Source organism: Alligator sinensis, unplaced genomic scaffold (assembly GCF_000455745.1).
Source record: "Alligator sinensis unplaced genomic scaffold, ASM45574v1 scaffold536_1, whole genome shotgun sequence".
Lineage (NCBI taxonomy): Eukaryota > Metazoa > Chordata > Crocodylia > Alligatoridae > Alligator > Alligator sinensis.
The window spans coordinates 232,856-252,653 of record NW_005842951.1 but is presented as its reverse complement, the minus strand read 5'-3'; the positions used below and the strand labels follow the sequence as shown (position 1 = coordinate 252,653).

Below are 19,798 nucleotides of genomic sequence, written 5' to 3'. Positions count from 1 at the left end.
TGCTTACATTTCCCTCTATTTCTGTAACAGGTAGCTTCTGGCCCCAAATTTCAGAACCAGGCTTTTTTTTTGGAGTATAAAGAGGGCTTTGAGTCACCATTAAACCTTGTTGATCTTCAAGCTCCTGGGACTGCCCAATGGGTGCAATTTAGAGGCATAAGAGCCATTACCAAGACAACCTATGACAGTGTACACATAATTCTCCACCTGGGGAGAGGATGAGAAAAAGAACAAACCACATGTGACACATGCTTAATTGTACATGTGAGCATAAATTAAAATATCACATATTTTACTGCTGGCAAGAGCTCATATACTGCAATAATGAGGTCAGTATAAAGGACCAAAATTAAATTGAACTGAATAGGCTAGTGGCACTCAGTCCTGAGGACTGAGGAACGACAATAACATATACTTTCAGGGGAATTGTGGCAAAAATACTACGGTTCAAAAATCCCCCAAATAACACAACACAGCTATGGAACTATTTAATTTCTACTGCTACTGAAAAAGATACTGCCTGTGTTACATTAGTGAAGTTGCATGTATTCTGTTATTCATGATGGCAGGGAAGATATATGTTATGTATGCATTAAGAAACAACATTTTCTCTGAAGAGCTCTATGTGATAAACTGAACAGTCATTTGTGGCTTGGGATCTGCAGTCTGGGTATCACTAGAAAAAAACAGCTGGGCATTTCTCTAGGACAGGGGTGGGCAGAATCTGGCCCACGGGCCGGATCCAGCCCGCTAGGCCATTCTGTCCAGCCCATGGGGCCCCCAATTTTATTTTTAATGAATATTTATTTGCCTCTGGCTCCTATAAAAAATGAGAGGAGTCAAGGGCAATAGGACCCAGGGGAAGCCATGGCAGGCCCCTGTAAGAGCAGGGCCTGCTTGGCCCCAGCCGGAAGCCCCTGCCCAGTAGGGGCTTCTGGTCTGGGACTATGGGGCTGTCCCTGCCTGTGCCAGAGGGGGAAACTCAGGTAAGAGTGGGGTCGAGGCTGTGTGCACTGGTCCCTTCCTGACCACGGGGCTGGGGAGGGGGGGCTTGGAGCAAGGGACTGCGTGGGAGCCAGCGCTGGTGTCCTGGGGCCAGTGACAGTGGGGCTTCAAGCCGGGTGGCTCCCCTCCCTCACTGCTGGGGCAGCTCAGCCCAGTTCCATAGAGCCCTGCCGGCACTGGCCCTGGGGTACCACCTGGCTTTCGCTGGCTCCCAACCCCCCTGTCCAGCCCTGGGGGCAGTATGGGGGGGTGCCTGGGGCTGCTGGGGGTGGCACGAACTGGTAGGGACATGACTCAAGACACGGGAAGCATGGGGAAGGTGGTGCAGAACTTGAATCATGAGCCTGAGGCTTGGAGCAGCAACAGCCCGGCTGGCCCCTCCCACCCCCCGGGAAGCTCTGGTGGGCGCCACCACCCCAGTGGTAATGGCCTGGGACCCCCTGCCTGGCAGGGGCCCAGTGGCAGCTCACTCCCTGGCCCCAAGACAGGCAGGGAGGCTGTGCCAGGAGCAGGAGTGGAGATGCAGCCGCTTTTCTGCTCCGGAAGCTCCTGCAGCCGCAAGGAGCCTGGGGGTCCCAGGAAAGCTCCTGGCTGGTCCCAGGAGCAGCATGGGTTGCCTCCCGAGGCTGCTGAGGGTGGCATGACCTGGTAGGGTCCCAGACCAGGGTGCAGGAAGCCCAGGAAGGCTGCAGGAGCTTCTGGAGCAAAAAAATGGATGCGGCTCTGCTCCAGCTCCTGGCACAGCCTCCCCACCCATCCTGGGCTTGAGGACGAGCTGCCACCAGGCCCCTGTGGGGTGGGTGAGGGGGCCTTCCCCCTGGGGTGGTGGCATGTGCCAGGGCCGCCCATGGCGGGGGCAGCCAGGCCATTGCCAACCCAAGCCTTACGCGTGGGATGCAACTTCTGCTCCGCCTCCCCGGGCTTCCCGCATCCTAGGCCACATCCTTGCTGGGTTGTGTGACCCTCAGCAGCCTCAGGTGGCTCCCTGCACTGCCTCTAGGGCCAGCCAGGAGCTTCCCTGGGACCTGGGCCTCCTGGAAGGTGCAGGAGCTTTCAAAGCAGAAAAGTGGCCGTGGCTCTGCTCCTGTCGCAGCCTTCCTGCCCATCCCAGGGCCGGGGGGACAGCTGCCGCTGCACCCCTGCAGGGTGGCAGGGGCCGGGCCTTCCCCCCAAGGTGGTGGCACTCCCCAGGCCACCTGTGGGGGTGCAGCTGGGCCATTGCTGCCCCAAGCCACAGGAATGTGATTCAAGTTCCACACCGCTTCCCCGTGCCCCGAGCCACATCCTTGGCTGGTTCGTTCCACCCCTAGTGGCTCTGGGAGCCCCCCCGCATTGCTCCCTGGCCTGACAGACCCTTCCCCAGTGGCCTTCAGCCTCCTGGTGGTGGCAGGGGATGCTGGAGTGCAAATATGGCCACGAGGATTCAGGCAGCTGGCTCTCCCCACGGCTAGCCTCAGGGCACAGCACCACATGGGGGAGGGCAGGCCTGGGCCCCCCTGCACACCAGGGGCCCAGCAGCCCACTGGCAGATCGCCCTTGGGCTTTGGGCTATTGCAGAGTGGGGTCGGGTGCTGACCAGCTCAGTGGTGAGTGTGCAGGGCGCTTCCATGCACAACTCACGTACCCTCAAACCCTTCCTGCAAATCACAGAGCCACACCCTCCTCCACACACAATTACACATCCCACAAATACCATACACACACACACACACACATCCACAGCTTCCCACAAGCCCCACAATCACCCACTCACCCATATCCCCTGACACCCCTATACACCCCACATACTATGCAAGAGTAAGACTGCATTCTGAGCTATTATGCAATCACTTCTACATGTAAAGCAGAAACATACACATATCAGGACAAAAATATATATTTTTAATGGAATTAAAATATAATATGATGGGTATTTGATTTTTACTACATAATTTTTTTTTTCTGGTTTTAAGATAGCAAACCCTCTTCCCTGAAGGAGTATTTCCAGGGGCAAAGGGAGGGACTTCTGGTGACAAGGGCCAGAGGTCAGGGGTGGGACATCTGGCCCAAGATGGTGACCAGGGGATGGGGCACCTGTCAAGGGGTGGGGCTACCCATGCAGCCCTCGACAGCTTGCCAAAACTCGCTAAGTGGCCCTCCACCTGAAATAATTGCCCGCCCCTGCTCTAGGTACAGGAAATCCTCCACTGGTCAACTTAATTGGTTTTAGGGCAACCACTGGAGTTGCGTATTATGGGTTTTGGTCCTGATGTTTATAACATATGGAAAGGAAAGAGAATGTGGCTGCAATTCAATAATATTTCATTGTGATTATCTATGATTACTGATACACAGTATATGGTTTTCTGTATTAGTGCAGAACTTCAGAACCAGAAGCAGTTCTAGGCTTTCAGTGACAAATCTACATTCTCTGTTCCATGGTCCAAATTCTGCACTAATGTAGAGTGTATGTTCTATATGTTTACTTTTTAATTTTTAATTAACATTTCAAAAAATCTTTAAGACAGTCTCTGTTGCAATGCCTTCCTTCCCTCCACAAGCACAGAAATACAAATTATCTTAGAAACAAGCAAACAAATATATTCCTTGGCAATATTAAGGGCAGGGAGAGAGTATCATTAACAAAAAAACCCTCATACACGGAAGGTTGGAATACTGTTTGCATTACCAATGATTACTTGCAAACGTAACATTATTAGTGGTTAACCAGGATTTTTATAGCACACTGTATGATCAAAGAACTGTACAAACATTGACTAATATCTTCACACCACACCTGGAAGGCAGGAGGGTAAATATTAGTATCCCCATTTTTGCTGAAAGGGAAACTGAGATGTTATATGAGTCTAACAAGGCTGTGTTCCCATTGTTGTTACCATCTCCACAGCCCCAACTCTTCCACTGTCTGCTAAAGAAATCCATAGCCTACTGTCTTTAGCTAGCCTGCAAACTCTTGGTGGGCTGGCATTCTTTTAATATAAGTCTATACATTTCCTGTAACAGAGGTGCCTGAACCTGATTGGCTCCACAGGTTATAAGGGTAATACAAATAGCAAACAACAATAGTCACGGTACCTGATCAATGTACTGAGGTCTGGGCTGAATAATTTCTCTTCTTGCTGCCCATGGCAGTCTATGATATGGAGCATGGGTGTGTTCTGTCTGCTATCTAGACATACTGAACTCTTATTAATGGAAGTTGTTGCATGTCTCGGGAATTAATTATGTTTTGACTAAAGGGGAGGAAACTATAAACTAAAATACACATTATCTTGTTCTTCAGAGTCCTAGTTAAGACACTAAATACAATCTGAGATAGAGATAATAGAGTATTAACGTATCGGTTACTCCTTTCTCGCAAGTAGCAGGCACTACAAAATTGGTGACAAAATGATAAATAAAAATTCTAAAAAGCAAACGCAAGAATCATAAAAGTATTGCTTATTTCAAGAAGTGCTTGTGTAACAGAAAAGAGTGTTTTATATGCAGACTGCAGTTTACCACAAGTTAATAAGCTTAATGTAAAAGTCAGGGTGAAAGCAGTATAATGGAGCTACAGCTCTCAGTATTATCTGAATAGTTCTTACTCTTTATATACTGGCACATACTAATGGGAGTCAAATGAGCATGTTTTATGAAAGCTGAATGCTGAAAATGTTGAATATTTCATTAAGCTTTCTCTAGCCATTGGCAAGAGAGCTCAGGGTACGCTGGCTATAAACCCTACATAGTTATTCTGTCATCCCACTGAAACATTGGGGATATAGTTATTTAATATTTTGCAATATCTTTTATCTAGAAGACACAGATGAACCTAACTTTGCAAATTCCACATTGAAAGAAGATAATTTACTTTTACAGGGAAGTAGTTCTTATATTCCAAGTCATGCGGGAAGTAGTCTCCGATTCTGGAATATCTATAGACTTTTAATGAGTATGTACCCTAAGCTGGCTGGGTTCCTCCTAAAACTAGTCAGAACTAACCCTGACTGGAATGATTTTCCAACAGAAAAATAGCTATGCAAACATGACCTGCCCCTTCTGCCTGTCTGGCAGCTGGGCTGAAACCAAGGCAGAGAACTGGGATATTCAGTGGCACTGGGACCAGAGTTACGGGAGGGGCTGCAGCCACCCCAAAATTCGCTGTAGCCATGCAACCCCTCTCAGCAGCTTTAAAAAAATGATCTTGTTAACTTTACTGCAAGGGGACTGTGAAACTGGTAAGCCAGCAACCTGAAAACTTCCATTTCCATCTTTTCTGAATATTTATTCCCATGAAAAATGTTCCATTTAAATTTTTTTTTTCTGATTCAGGACGAATTTTTTTAATGCTCAGTATTTTCCAGTCAGCTCTATTACCTACAAATTAGTTTGCCCTGAATAACTCTGAAGGTTTTATGTAGTTTATAGCTCAGGTTTGTGACGCAATACAAGCAATTCCCTCGTAAGTACTTGATTCTCCCAGATCAGGTTGGGACTTGTGGTATTAGAGTTGGTTGTGCTCTACAAATGTCACATTAAAGCTGTTGAATTTAAGATACAAGTTCCCTTTCTCAGGACATGGGGAGACCCAGCACATAAAACACAGGCTGTTGAAGAATATTTACTATCCTGGGTAAATTATTTTGAAGCAGTTAAACCCTGCCCTGTACTTGATTCTCCCAGATCAGGTTGGGACTTGTGGTATTAGAGTTGGTTGTGCTCTACAAATGTCACATTAAAGCTGTTGAATTTAAGATACAAGTTCCCTTTCTCAGGACATGGGGAGACCCAGCACATAAAACACAGGCTGTTGAAGAATATTTACTATCCTGGGTAAATTATTTTGAAGCAGTTAAACCCTGCCCTGCCCCCAGTGGCTGCAGCCCTGGCCCCAGCTTGCAGCCACAGCCTGCCCCATTCCCCGCGCAGTTCAGGGGACACCCCCCATGACCTCCCAGAGGTGCGCATAGCAGTGGGAGCTGCTGCCCCCCATGCAGCTCAGTCCTACACCCTGCTTCAGTTGTGCAGTGCCTGCCCTAGCCCCACTTCCTTTCTCACCTCATCACTCCCTCCCTCACTTTCTTTGTGACTGGGCTTCAGGGGGGGGGAGCAGATCAAGACCCCCACAGTGCAGGAGGAAGTGGGGCAGGGACAAATCATTCACCGGTGCCCCTGCCCCACTACCTCCTGTACCGTGAGGACTGTCCCATGACTCGGCCTGGCCAGAACCCCATTCATGGTGAATGGGGCCCCGGTCAGTCTGGATAGTGGGACAACTGGAGCCTGGCAGCTCATCCAGGGGCATGGGTGGGTGGCTCCTGCTGCTGTGCACATCACGAGGGAGCCAAGTGGAGGGCACATGCCCCGCCGCCCTCCCAGCTCCCCTGGATGAGCCATTGGGCTCTGATTGTCTCACCACCTGGCCCGGCCTTGGCCCCATTCACCAGGCAAGGTCATGGGAAACCCCCCCACAGTGCAGGAGGGAGTGGGGCAGTGGCAATGGTGAATGATTTGCCCCTGCCCCACTCCCTCCTGCACTGGGTGGGGACTCAATCCCCAGCCCCGCCCCCACTCCCTCCCTCACCGTTATGGAGTGGGAAACAGATTGAGGCCCCCATGGTGAGGGAGGGAGTGGGGCACAGGCAGGAGCAGGGGCTGGGGTGAGTGGGGCCCTGGCTGGGCCGGGTGGTGGGACAAGTGAGAGCCCAGGGAGCACCCCTGGGCCTCCGCTTGTCCCAGCATCTGGCCTGGCTGGGGCCCTGCTCACCCCAGCCCCTGCTCCTGCCTCTGCCCCGCTCTCTCCTTTACCATGGGAGCCTTGATCTCCCCCCTACCATGGCCCTTTTCCCTCCTCCCACCCCTTCCCCCAAAGACTTATGTGCTGGGGGGGAGGGGGTGGCATGCATATGCTCAGCCCTCCAAAATATTTTTTTCTCTCTTTGCCTGGGCAGCATCTGCCCCTGCCCCTGCCCCTGCCTCAGCCTCAGCCTCAGCCCCAGCCCCACTCACTCCCTCACCACGGGGCCTTGATCTGCATCCCAGCTTAAAACCAAGAAAAAAATACATGAGTTGAAACGTTGAGACCAAAGGGGTATGCTTGTTAAAAAAGACAGAAAACCCCTGCTCTAGTGCCCTCCAGCTTCTGGCCTTAACCACTGAAGGCATGTGGCTGCATTTCCTGAATCAAAGGTAAATGTCTGTTCAATTCTGTTTCAATTTAATCTGTGTAGCTTAAACTAACCTGCAAAGACTGAATCAATTCAGCGTTGGGCTTTTTGAATGTCTGTACTAAGCCTTTGACTGTCTGCATCTAGCCTTCCTTCCCACTCAGAAATAAGGAATGGTTGAGATTTGAGTGTGCTTGTCATACAATAAGACACTGAAAGCCAAAAATATAGCAGTATGATATCTTACCACTATTACAATATTTGCACTGATGTGTACTAGCATTGATTTGCAAAAACACCAGTTTGTAGTGAAAACATAAGAACACAAGCTAAGGTTATCCAACCGACTTTCACATAAACTACAGAATTCCCATTGATCAACTTTTTTTAGTAGTTTATTAAAAAGAAAGTTATTAAAAAGTTTATTAAAAAGAACTATATTACATTTTTATACACATAAATGTTCGTGATTGGATAATTATTTTCCCTAAAATCTTCATAGTAATGGTTGACTTTATAACTGCATTTATGGTATATGACTGATTGGAGCATTTATACAAATAAAAAGACGGCATTAACTAATAGAAAAGCATTCTGTTCAGCTGAAAAATATTTTTAAAAACACCAATAACTAAGTATATAAATCATTCAAGAGGTTCCTTGTATCATCTCTACTGAAGCATAGTCACCATGGAAAGCCTCAATCCAAATGGTGAAAATACAGCAAAGTTATAAACAGCAGAAAATACACTGAAACATAGAATTTGCTACTTAAATGTTTCCATGAAAAATCAAGAAACCCAGAACTGTACCACAACCCAGTGGTGATGCAGAACGGGTGCACGGGAGTGCGCATGCACCCCCTGAGAGCACCAGTGCACTCCCTGACTGGCTGCGCTTGCCACTTAGGCAACGGGCGGGGGGTGGGGGGGCAGGCAGGAGCGCTGGTACCCCCTTGCAAACGCTGGCTCAGGAGTGGAGCACCGTTGCGCTCTCAAAAGCGGCTGCATCTGGAGTGATTGGCCACAGCCACTCCCAGAAGCAGCTGCAGTGATTGGCCAGAGTGATCGGCCGCTTTGCAATCGGCTGCAGGGGGACCCCCCCCACCCCCGGCCACTTGGGAGGCACGTGCCCCCCCCACCCAAGGTGGCACCAGTTGTCCATGCTACAACCTGAACAAAATTACTCAAACATGAGAGGATATAAAAAAGTGCATATGACATGCATTCCACTTTTTGTTTTCCAGAGCAAATTGCTGGTTAAATGTCACCTTTCACTGTGTACATTTAGGCTAGGGACAGACACTTAAAAAGCCTGAGCCTGAATTGATTCAATCTTTGCAAATTAGTCTAACTTGGCTAGGCTAAATCAGTTTTGTAACCAAACAGATATCCCAAAAATGCAGGCACATGCCTGCAGTGGTTCAGTCTAGAAGATTGGGGGGGGTGCTAGAGCAGCCCTCCCTTCCCTTGCACAGACCTGAGCTGAGGGGTGTGTGGCCAGGCCCCAGCAGGATGCTGTGATTAGGGAGGATGTCCCCCCTCCCCTCCTGAACAGCCCAGCAGGGAATGTTTATCACCTCTAACTCTGTATTTATCACCCCATTAAGAAAACAGAAGGACATTACCAGCTATCTGTTGATTTTGTCTTTGTCCCGCTCAGGTAGCCAGCATGTGGTCTGCTAGATAATACTGAGAGGTGTCTGTGAGGGACAGGGGAATGCCTCCTTAGCAGAGAGTAGGGAAGGGATGGGTGGGGGAGGAGGGGCAGAAACCAGGCAGACACCTGCAGAGACTGCTGGAGCTGTAGCCAGGAAGCAGAGGGGAGGAGCCAGCCCAGCTGTGGAGTAGAGAGCCCTGCCCAGCCCAGAGAGCATGCCAGCATGCTGGGTATGGAAAAGACTTACCTGAGATGGAATGGAGGCAGAGGGGTGCTGCACCAGGAGATAAAAGGAGTTGCTGTGGGAAAATACAAAAATGAAAAAAAATGGCCAAGCCTGAAGAAGCTGGGGCCGACAGCCCCATCAGTGTGGGCACACTTTATAACAGTGTGCCAGGACCGATTTGGGCAGCCAGACCCCCAGATCCAAGATAAAAAGCCTGGTGGAAGACAAGTGGGGGGGACCAGAAGTGGTGTCCCCAGCCAGCCCAGGGGGGCCAGAGAATGCAAGCAATCCTAGTGAGGGGACCTGGTGGTTACCCTGGGAAAGGGTAACCATGATAACTCAGGGCCAGAGAGGGCCCAGGGATTTGGCTACAGAGCCCGCGTGGACCAAGGAAGCCAGCAGCAGAGATTGAAGTCTGGCAGGACTTGATGGAGCTGGGATACAGGCGAGACAGATGGATGGCAGGTCCCAAGCCTGGGGCGGAGGCGACGTGTTGGGGGACGGATCAGCACTGAGGCCGGACAGCGCGTAATCGGAAAGGAAGAAGGCTGGAAGAAACGCTTGGGATAATGACATCTCCCACACCTGGCAGCCATCATATTCCAGGAACCTGAGCATCAAAGATGGCACAGGACATCAGCCTCAACAATGCAGGTGATGACATCAAGGTTGGCATTAGGTGGGGTGTAGGGGAGGTTGGAGCCCCACAAAGGCGAAACAGCAGGAACGACCAAGGGGAGATGCTAAGGGGAGATGGCACAAAAACATCATCCTTCCAATCTGAAGGCAATCATCATCAAAGATGTGGCAGGTGAGGCCCCCTGGTGAACTGACCTGAAGTCATTCCAGTGAACCAGCTGTTCATCCCTAAGAATAATGGCGAGGCTAGAAAGGAATCCCCTTATGAGACGCACCGGAGAGAGACAAGGCAGACTACACTGGGGGAGTTTGGCTTATCTTAAACCAGCAAGGGGTCTAGGACAGACATTGCATAAACTGGTTTGAGCCAAATCAGTTAAGTCTGATACTACATTCAACCAGGTTTATCTCAAACTGGTTTCAGCCATTTTCAAACTGGTTTATGTGCACTGAACATCTGTTCTGTTACAGGTTTAAACCAGTTTCTGATCACTTAAACCATTTTATGTGTAATTTCTGTCCCTAGCCTTATAGCTGAACTGTCTATCTCTTGGCTCAGATTGTCAAGCGTGACTTGTAATAAACTTGGTTTCCTTTTTTATTTTTTCAGTTCAGTGCCTTCAAGTTGTGTGAGGAATGTAGTCTCATGACTTCCTCCACCAATAGAAGAGGGGTGGGAAAAAGAAACTGGTGGTTTCTAGTCACAGTGGAAGTCAATCATTTAACCTGGTAAACAAATATAGCTGTAACAAACTTCAAGCAAAGGAGTTTGCTTCTAGGAAGTCACTTACAAAACAACTGGTAGAAAATAAAATGTGTCTAAATAGGCATACTAATGTCCTCTGTAAATTCTACTATAATACAAGGACATCAAACTCATCAGGCCCTGTGGGCTGGATGAGATGCAGAGGGCTCATTTGCAGCCTGGATTGAGTCCACAGGCTAGACCCATGTGCCAGATCCAGTATACGCACCAAACCAGGCTCATGCATCACATATCTTGTGCAGGGCCAGGGCTGGTGGGCTCTGCATGCAGCATGAGGGCCAATTTGGGGCATACCACATATGGCATGCAGATCCAGCCTGAAACCTATCGGCAGCTAGGTGATAGGGCTCCATGGGCCAGATCTGGCCAATGGGCTGTATCTTTGATAGCCAACTTCTTTTTTATTGCAGGAAATAGTCCCTATATTCTATGATAGTTAGGTGGCAGCAATTAATATTAGTAACATTAATAGTAGTTGAAATTGTGTTTTTCCTACTCTTAAATTGCTGGTATCATTATTAAGCTTCTGGAAGCCAAGAAAGGAAGATAAGTGGGTTCGGTGGGAAGGGAGCAAACTAAAAGATGTGTAGCTCAGTGAGATGGATGCTGCTCTAGAAGGGAGAAAACCATGACTCTAGCCTGAATCCTTTTTCCCTATGGGGCAGAAGCTTTTTCAATATTCTCTACCCATTTGTCCAATTAATATTAAATACAAAGTGCAGCTTCAACATTATCTAGTGAGGGAAGCAGATAATGCCTGACCTGGGGCTTGGTGGGTCAAATAGCAGGCTATGAAGTAAAAAAAAAAATGGTAGGTTCAAATCCTGGGTGAGGGATGTTGAACCTGAATGAGTACTTTAACTACTCAATTATTGTGGCTAAAACAAGGAAGGCTTGCTATTGCCACTGGCTATGAGTGTTTGCCAGGTAGATTTTTGTGATTTACATACCCAGCATACATAGCTGCTTACCTGCCTGGCCAGTGTGAAGCCTACTATATATATTCAGAAGCTGTGTGGATGTTTGCAACAAATAAAACAGAATAGGATTGCAAACTGTGTGTAAATTCCCAAAATAGCCATGAACAAGACTAGAAAACTGCTATCTGACAGAGTAAAGTGAAGTAGAATTCTGCCTTTAATGAATCTGAAGATGACACCAAGCTGGATGGGATAGCAGATACTTTGGAGGATAGGTTGGGATTCAAACTGACCTTGAGAGAAATGGTCTGAAATTAATCAACTTCTGGAGTCCTTCCTTCCACTCCTCCACTAAGATCATTTACGGCACATAGGACAAGTGCAATATAGGATGGAACAATCAAATGCGCAAATACAAATCGGGGAATAACTGGCTAGGCTCCACCATGGGTTTGGACCAAACATGAACAGAGGACAGGACAAGAAATAACAGTTTTAAATGCAGTAAAGGACATTTACGTTGGATGTTAGAACAAACTTTCTAAAGATGTGCGTAGTTAAGGAAAGAGAAACCTCTTACCTAGAGAGGTTGTGGAATCCCCATTACTGGGGAGGATACAGCAGGATAGACTGACACTTGCTTGGACTGGTTAGACAGCAGCGATCTAGGATATGACCAGGGGTATGGCCTAGATTGCCTCCTGAGGTCCCCTCCAGCCCTATTTTTAATGAAGGGTTGTTACATTGTATTTAGCAGTCTCTCTACCAGCCTATAAAATATATAATGTATTAAAAGCTAGCAAACACAAGATTAAAAACCCAAGCTTTTCAAAGTATGCAAAGTTTGAGGAGAATGAACAATGTCTTCTATTGTTAAGACCAGATTTTAAATCTTTCTCTTACATGGATGAACACCCCCCCAAAGTTCAGTGGGAGAATTTGTGCAAATGTTCAAAGTGAGCAACATGTTCATTATTTCCTTTTATAGAACAGAGTTTCTTTTGCATTACTATTTGCTTACCAAGATAAGATTATCTCTGATTTCCACGTTCCTTGATGTCTCCTGAATAGTCCATGCTTATGAATCTCAAACGCTAAGATACATTTCTATCTCCTTGCAGGTATAAATAGACTTGCTCCTGTTCAGTATTCTGCTGGGCTAGGGACAGAAGTTACACATACACCGGTATAAGTAATCAGAAACTGGTTCAAACTGTAACACAACACAAGTTCAATGTACATAAACCACTTTCAAAATGGCTGAAACTAGTTTAAGATAAATCTGGATAGATGTGGTATCAGATTTAACTGATTTAGCTTAAATTGGTTTACTGAACTTTTGTCCTAGATCCCTTCCAGATTCAAGTTAACTCACAAGTCCCCCTCCACACAGGATAGGGGAGCTACTCTTGGCCCCAGCTGTCTGCTTCAGCCAAAAAGGGAGGCATACTCTAGTGCCCCCCAGCTTCTGCCTTGAGCCACTGCAGGCATGTGGCTGCATTTCCAGAATCAAAAGTGACTGTTTTCACTTGTTTATTGAGTCAGTCCACACAACTTAGATTAACCTGCAAAGACTGAATCAATTCAGCCTTGGGCTTTTTGACTGTCTGTACCTAGCCCTAGTGAATCAACTTTACTTACCATGCTTTTCTGCATACATGTCCTTTCAAAATATTACATATCGATTAGCAGAGGTAATTTACAGTAACAATATTTCCAGAAATAGCCCTTTCTGCTACTGGAATATTTCAGGTTTACTGTTATCCTCATTAATTAAATGTGTTTGCTGCAACACTTTCTTCTACTATTTACCTAGTTTAAAAAAATACATTTTAGTCACTGAACTTCATTTAATAGGTATAGAAAATACTGCGTGTGTGAATTAAGGCAAATAAGCACTGAAGTAACATCTAAATTTTGGAAGTCTCTGCACTTTTGACTGCTTAATTTCTCATCTTCTATACTGTTGGTTTCTGTATTTGATTTCTATTCTTTTTTGTAGTGAAAAAATACATATTGAATTCAGAAATTTGATATGGTTACAATAGAAAAACTAAAAGAAGATTTCAAGATCTGACTTACAGAAAAAATGCTGTATTTTTCAGGAAATAGGTTTTACCTGCAATTATTTAAAAGGTCACACAATGTTGAGCTACACTGGATTTTAAAAACATCTCATAGCATGAAATAAGTTGCAGTTGATTTAATCATTATGTTAGAAACACAATAGTGCATCCCGTTCTCTATAAAGACTGTCAAGCCAGAGATTGTTGGGGGTTGGGCAAAATATATTTGAAGCTGGTATGTGTAACTAATGCCCTTTATTTAAAAGGGGTGGAAGAATTTTTATTCCTTGCTTTAGTTTAACAGATGTAGAATACTTCAACTAATTAAAAACGTAGCTTTTCAGATTATTTAGTGTCAAAATCTCAGCCCTTTCTACAGGTGAAAATTGTACAGATTCTCACGAGAACTTCAGTAGCAACTTGTGAGGAATTTTCAAGTATATTGTTTTTCATCTCTGCTGGAGTTAGGCCTGAATCAATTCCTCCCACCCACTTTCTGAAGAATTTAGGACACAGATCTAAAGTTTATAACTTGTGCTTCTTAAATTGATCCCTCATATTTTGGAACATTCAGATTCTGTTTCCTGATTTCACCAGGAGTTACTGAGTGAAACAGTAAGCAAATTACTTGTTTAGAGTTCAGAATAAGTTAAGCAGGAAGAATATATCAACCCACTTTTTTCTTCAAGGCTTTTTTTCCTCCTAAATATCTCATTTAGTGTAAGATAGCAGTTACATAATACCAATTCAAAATGGCTAGAGTTCTTCAGGAAATATATCCCAAAAATCAGGCAGTTGAAAGATTTTAAATGGATCAACCATACTGTACACACATCACAGCAGCCTCTCAAAGGCAAATCAAAATCAAAAGAAAACCAATAAAACAGTGGACAGAAAGGGAGGGGATATATGATTAAAAATATCATGTATAACAGAGTACCAAGAGTTTCAACCTTGTTTAACAGAATCCACCCCATCTTGCAATTAGGGTCCCATTTATGGTCCTGTTCCTTTTTAAAATGAAGTGTCATCCCTGAGGGACTATATCACCATTAGGTACCAAATATGAAGGAGGAGAGAGCAGCACCCCAAGGAGATGGTTCCTTGCCATGTCCTCAGGTTGTACATTAAGGTACTTATGGAGTTTAAGGGTCAGATCCACAAGAACACTTAGGCACCTACAGTTGGTGCCAGGTGCCCCTGCCCATTCTTAAAAACAGCCCAGTGGTTTGAGTATTCCCCCAAGGACTGGGAGATCAATGTTCTGTACCCTTCCCAACCTAAGAAGGTGCCTATACACCTGCAGTGAGGCACTCCAAAGTGCTGTAATTACAGAGCATCAGAGAAGACTTGCTTAATCAAGTCTACTAAAGTATGGTAATTACCACACTCCAGCAGACTGCAGTGTCACGTGTATCCATGTCCCTGGACTGAAAAATGGAGGTGGGGCGCTTTAAAGCTCATTCGATGAGCGAAAGCAAGTACAGGGGCACGTGTAGACACGCTCACTGTGTAACAAAGCTAATTCAGCACTGCTGACTCCCTGAGGGATTGTCTATGTAAATCAATTATCTACTCTATTGTTTAGTAAGGGAGTAGTGAAATAGTGTCTGATTTGATGTTTAGTATAGTCTAGACAATGTTTAGTGTGTTGTAATAAAATCCATTGTCTAGACTATACTAAACATCACTCAAGTCATTCTGAGGTTTAAGAAAAGGTTGCATTTGTAACAGCATGTTCCTCTGCTTTTACAATTTTCAGACACTGTTTCACCCTCACTGTACAAATGCATATCCTTGCAGCAAGTGCTTATTAGTAAATGAGCACTGGTTGGTGGAAGATCATTGCAAACATAAGGTGGCATGTAAGTTTCTTTACGGTATATCATAGTTCTCTAGCCTCTGTCCAGTACTTAGAAGAAATTCAGATAAGGTCATCAAGTTGTAAATAAATTCTTAACACATGAGGGGTAAATGGGATTTAGTTTTGTGCTTCACTGAAATAAAATATATTCCCTTGCATGTGAAGTCTGATGTGGCTAACCATCCAAAACAGATCCTCAGATTCCACTTTTCTGAAACTCAAAGTGTAAAGGGTTTTAGCAGAGGTTTCATTCTTCATCCTTAGGCTGTTGAAATCACATACGGTGTCCTTGGCTGACAAAGTGGAAAAACCATGTCATTTTAAAAGTTTAAATCAGCGCTTTGCCAGAGGTTGTTTTGCATAAAACTGCATATTTCTTATAGATGGTATCTGCACAATTTTAACTAGATGCAATGAGTCTTCAACAAAGCACCCAATCAGAACATTATGGGATTTGTCAAAGTGTAGCTAAATATTTAATCTCAGATCCATCTTTTTCGTGCTACCTTATCTTAAACTGCTGACTAGAATTGAATTAACAGAAGCCATTGGGATTAAGAGATTTACATTTCCGTACCTGTGCAACTAATATTGTCTTTCTTTATGACTTTCTATTATTCATCTCCAAAGAATATCAAAATTTCTTTATCGAACCTTTTGCTCTATAGCTTTACTAAGGCTATATCACCACAACCATTTTATAAAAAACCCAATCCTTTAGGACTGAACCCCAGCATAGAACACACAGCAAATGTAGCAAGCGCTCAGCACTATATGATGAAGTATCCCGGTTACCGAATAGACATAAATTAGTCAGCACCAAACACAACATCTTAAGTGTTGTCCCTTATGCAAAAATCTTTGAAGCACATTTCTTCCTCAGTCCAGATGAACATATTATGGTACTGTAATGGCAGGAGTATTTGTATATATGTGGGAGATGAGGGAAATCTATAGGAGCTATATACCTAATATATAAACCAGATTCTGAAATACTTAATTAGTACTTTCTCAGACAAATACTCCCCTTGGAATTGCTTACGCCATCAATTATTTGTTTTCTACTTGCTTCTGGGAGTGCTCTTATGGTGTGAGGCATTTTGTTGCTCTACAATGACTGCAAGATCAGACCCACTGATCATTAGGTAATTTAGTGAGTGCTTGGTTATTACCGCAACCCAAAGAATGTGACAGCATGTTATAGACCACTTAAACATTATAGGAAATGTACGGCCTTCTGAAATCCATTACACAGATTGCAAGTTTTGGGGAGGAAGAAGGACAATATCTCAGAAATTTCTGATAGCTATTAAGGTGCAGGGCAGTTAATTATGTATATCTTTAACAGGAATGAATGAGTGGTTAAAAAAATTAGGATGCCTTACTTTTCCTCTGTGCGAACTCAGCAGGGTTCAACTGCCCAAAGATTTATGTGCCTATTTCTAGAGGTTGGCAAAAAAGGCTAGACATTTTACTTTAAATTGTACAAAAAATGGAGTGTATGTGGATCACATTATAGTCAACACAAGATGCTGCATAGACACTGCACAATGAATGGCAAACCAGTTCTGGTCAGAGTGAAACTCTTGAGTCATTTTGCTTACAGAAAAGTTGTGAAAAATGGAAGGTGGGGAGTTATGGTCCCACAGACCACACCTTATCAACAAATACATGTACTTTCAGTGGGGGCCATCCCAGAACACATTTTTTGCCCTCTGTGTACTGTGGTAGCAGAATAACTCCTTTAAAAGCTGTAAGGATGTTATCCTGCTCTTCCTTTGCATCTCTGATTTCAGCCTAACACAGTTAACCACCTGTCTGCTTTTCTATATCTCAGATTAACAACTTGTGTTGACTTAAGTATATCTTCCAGAGAAGCATCCATACTTGATTTGAAGACACCCAGAGATGTAGAATTCATGTCCTTTGGTAACTTATTGCAGTGGTTAATCACCTTCAATGTTAAATACTGAGACTAGTTTCTAATTTGATTTAATTTAGCTGGAGCCTGATATGGGTGTGTCCCGACCTGCATGCATGTGCAGTTTGCAGCGCCTCAAACCTGTTTGACATGCCACAAACTACACAGGGTGCATGTGCACCCATTCATTGCACTGCTAATTAGGAGAATGGTGGGGTTTTTTGAAACCAGGAGATCCCAGTGTAAAAAAAAAGACACTGTTAAAAAAAGTGGTGCGGGAAGCAGCAGCATGCACCACCAGAAACAGCCTGGCCGGCAGACACTGCACATTCAAGTGTTTTCCATGCTGCTGTCTTGCATCCAGGGGATTTTTTTTTTGACCCATGGAGATCAGAAAAAAAGTGGGGTGGCACACATGGAGGCAGGACGTGCCACCCAAAACTGGAGCTTCTCTGGCCGGAGCCAAGCTCCAGCTGCCGGCGAGGCTCCAAGCTGCAGGAGCACTGAGGCTGCAGCTTCCCCAGCCCCCCAGGACCCTATGTAAGACTGCTGGGGCCAGCACAGTTGTTGGCCCCAGCCTCCACTACTCCACCTGGGGTAACTTGCAGTGTGCCAGAGGGCACATGACATGGATGTTCCCCGGGGACAACTAGCAACAGCACAATGTGTGCCACTGCTAGTTGTCCCTGGGGAACCAAATGTCTGTGCTCATCTGGACATGGCCATAAGTACCAAGAAGCATTACCACAGTGAGCCAGATTGATTGTAGCCCTATCTCTACAATTAACTCAGTCTCCCAAAGCAATAACATTTGCCTGAAGAAGGAATGAATAAAATGTACTTTAGCATTGTGAGCTCAAGCCATCTGCTGGAGTAGGCAATGAAGTCCTGAACAAGGATGACTGGGTTTGCTGCTGTAATAACAGTGGCCAGCTACCTAGTTTTGGATAGGTAAGAAGTACAAAACCCTAAAGGTTTTACCACTCTATTTTTCTTTGTCCTTTGATCCATTGGGGCAGATCCTCAGTTGATATAGAGCAATACAGGTCCATTGACTTTGGAAGAACAACTTGTCTAATCCTCCAGATTGGGGAGTAGCCTGTTTACTTTAATAACAATTTGATGGATCAAATTATTAAATAAATAAGAATAGGAAACTCAAAATTTGTCCTGTGTCTACTAAGTACCTAAAAAATGTCTTGATGTTGTTTTGTTTCCTCTTGATATTATTCACACAGCTTGTTAAAACTTCAGTCAATTAACAATTAACTGAACTACGTAAACATGAGCACACAGGATTATATAAACTAAGCTAGACTGTTACCTCAGACCTGGGTACAGAACAAAAAGATCTTCTAAATAAGTTCAATAATGAATTTGGATGTGGTACATTAAGGTTCTGATTATGACTTCTTATTCCAATATAAAAATAGTTAATGAATATTTAAAATACTGAAACAAATACAGAGATTTAAAAAACTGCATTCCACTAGTATCTACCCCTCTAAACATGAAAGCTCAGAGATATGGTCACCTGCTCCTTAAAAACAGAAAAACTCAACAAAGCTCCAAGATGGAAAGAAAATTAAGGTCCTCAGGAGAATTCTTTCCTTTTAAAACATTGAAAAGAATAAGGAAGTTTCACAGAAATTCTTCATGGCATGGACTGCTTTTTACTCTATATTTGTACAGCACTTACAATGAGAGTTCAAACTGATTTGGTCTTTGGGGAGTTACCACAATACACACACACACCACATATTAACATTCAAGGACTTGGCGGTAAAGTTAGTTTCAAGTCCCTGCAGCCCTGTCATGTGCCTCTAGTGGCAGGGCAGACCCAGCACTAAAGTTAGTACCAGGTCGCATCTACACATGCGTTAATGTACTTTAACTAATCGCACCTAAATTTGATACCTGGATTTGCAGATATCAAATTTAGACACAATAGCCTAATTTTGCCATTTTAATGTGAATGAAGGGCATGCACTTGTAGACACACACCCATAATGAGCATTAAATTAAACTAATGCGCATTAACATGTCTCATGTAGATGTGTCCTGTGTGCCAGAGGACTGTATTAGTAAACCTCCCAGAACTGTTTATATATACATACAACTATATATGTGTACAGGCATCCTACATCTTACGCGCATTTAACTTGTGCAAATTCAACTATACGCGGGTGGGGGGGGCGGGGCTTGAGTCTGCACGCAGCGCTGCCGCTTACCTGGAGGCCCGGCCACCACCACGCTGCCAGGGCTGACTGCCTCTGCCTCCAAAACCTCCCGCCGCTGCCATGGAGCTGCCAGGCGTGGCACAGCTCTAAGCCCGGCCGCACAGCTCTAAGCGTGGCTCTGCGGCAGCGGCGGGAGGTTTTGGAGGCAGAGGCAGTCACCACTGGCATGGTAATATGCGATTTCACTATATGCGATTTTCGCCTTTGCGCACTGCCTTTAGAACATAACCACTGCGTAAGATGCAGGATGCCTGTATATATGTGGTGGGCCAGTAGGGGGCACTCCTGTGTTGAGCCACCCACCTCACTGTGCCCAACCACCTTCCAGGCTCTGAGTGCCTCC

General features: G+C 45.1%; 1 protein-coding gene across 9 annotated transcripts in view; it reads right to left on the bottom strand.

Annotated features, from left to right (window-relative positions):
• Positions 1 to 19,798, bottom strand: part of PRLR (prolactin receptor) — a 140,887-nt gene that overhangs the window by 104,391 nt on the left and 16,698 nt on the right. For 4 of the 9 annotated variants that reach the window (XR_003091941.1, XM_025192618.1, XM_025192623.1 and 1 more), the window contains one exon: positions 12,386 to 12,523. The exons of 3 other annotated variants lie outside the window; for them this stretch is intronic. The gene's annotated coding sequence lies outside the window, so the exon portion shown is untranslated. Of the gene's footprint in view, positions 1 to 9,060; positions 9,113 to 12,385; positions 12,524 to 19,798 lie in introns of all 9 variants that reach the window. 2 more of the 9 variants (XM_025192615.1, XM_025192622.1) reach the window with 2 other exon arrangements.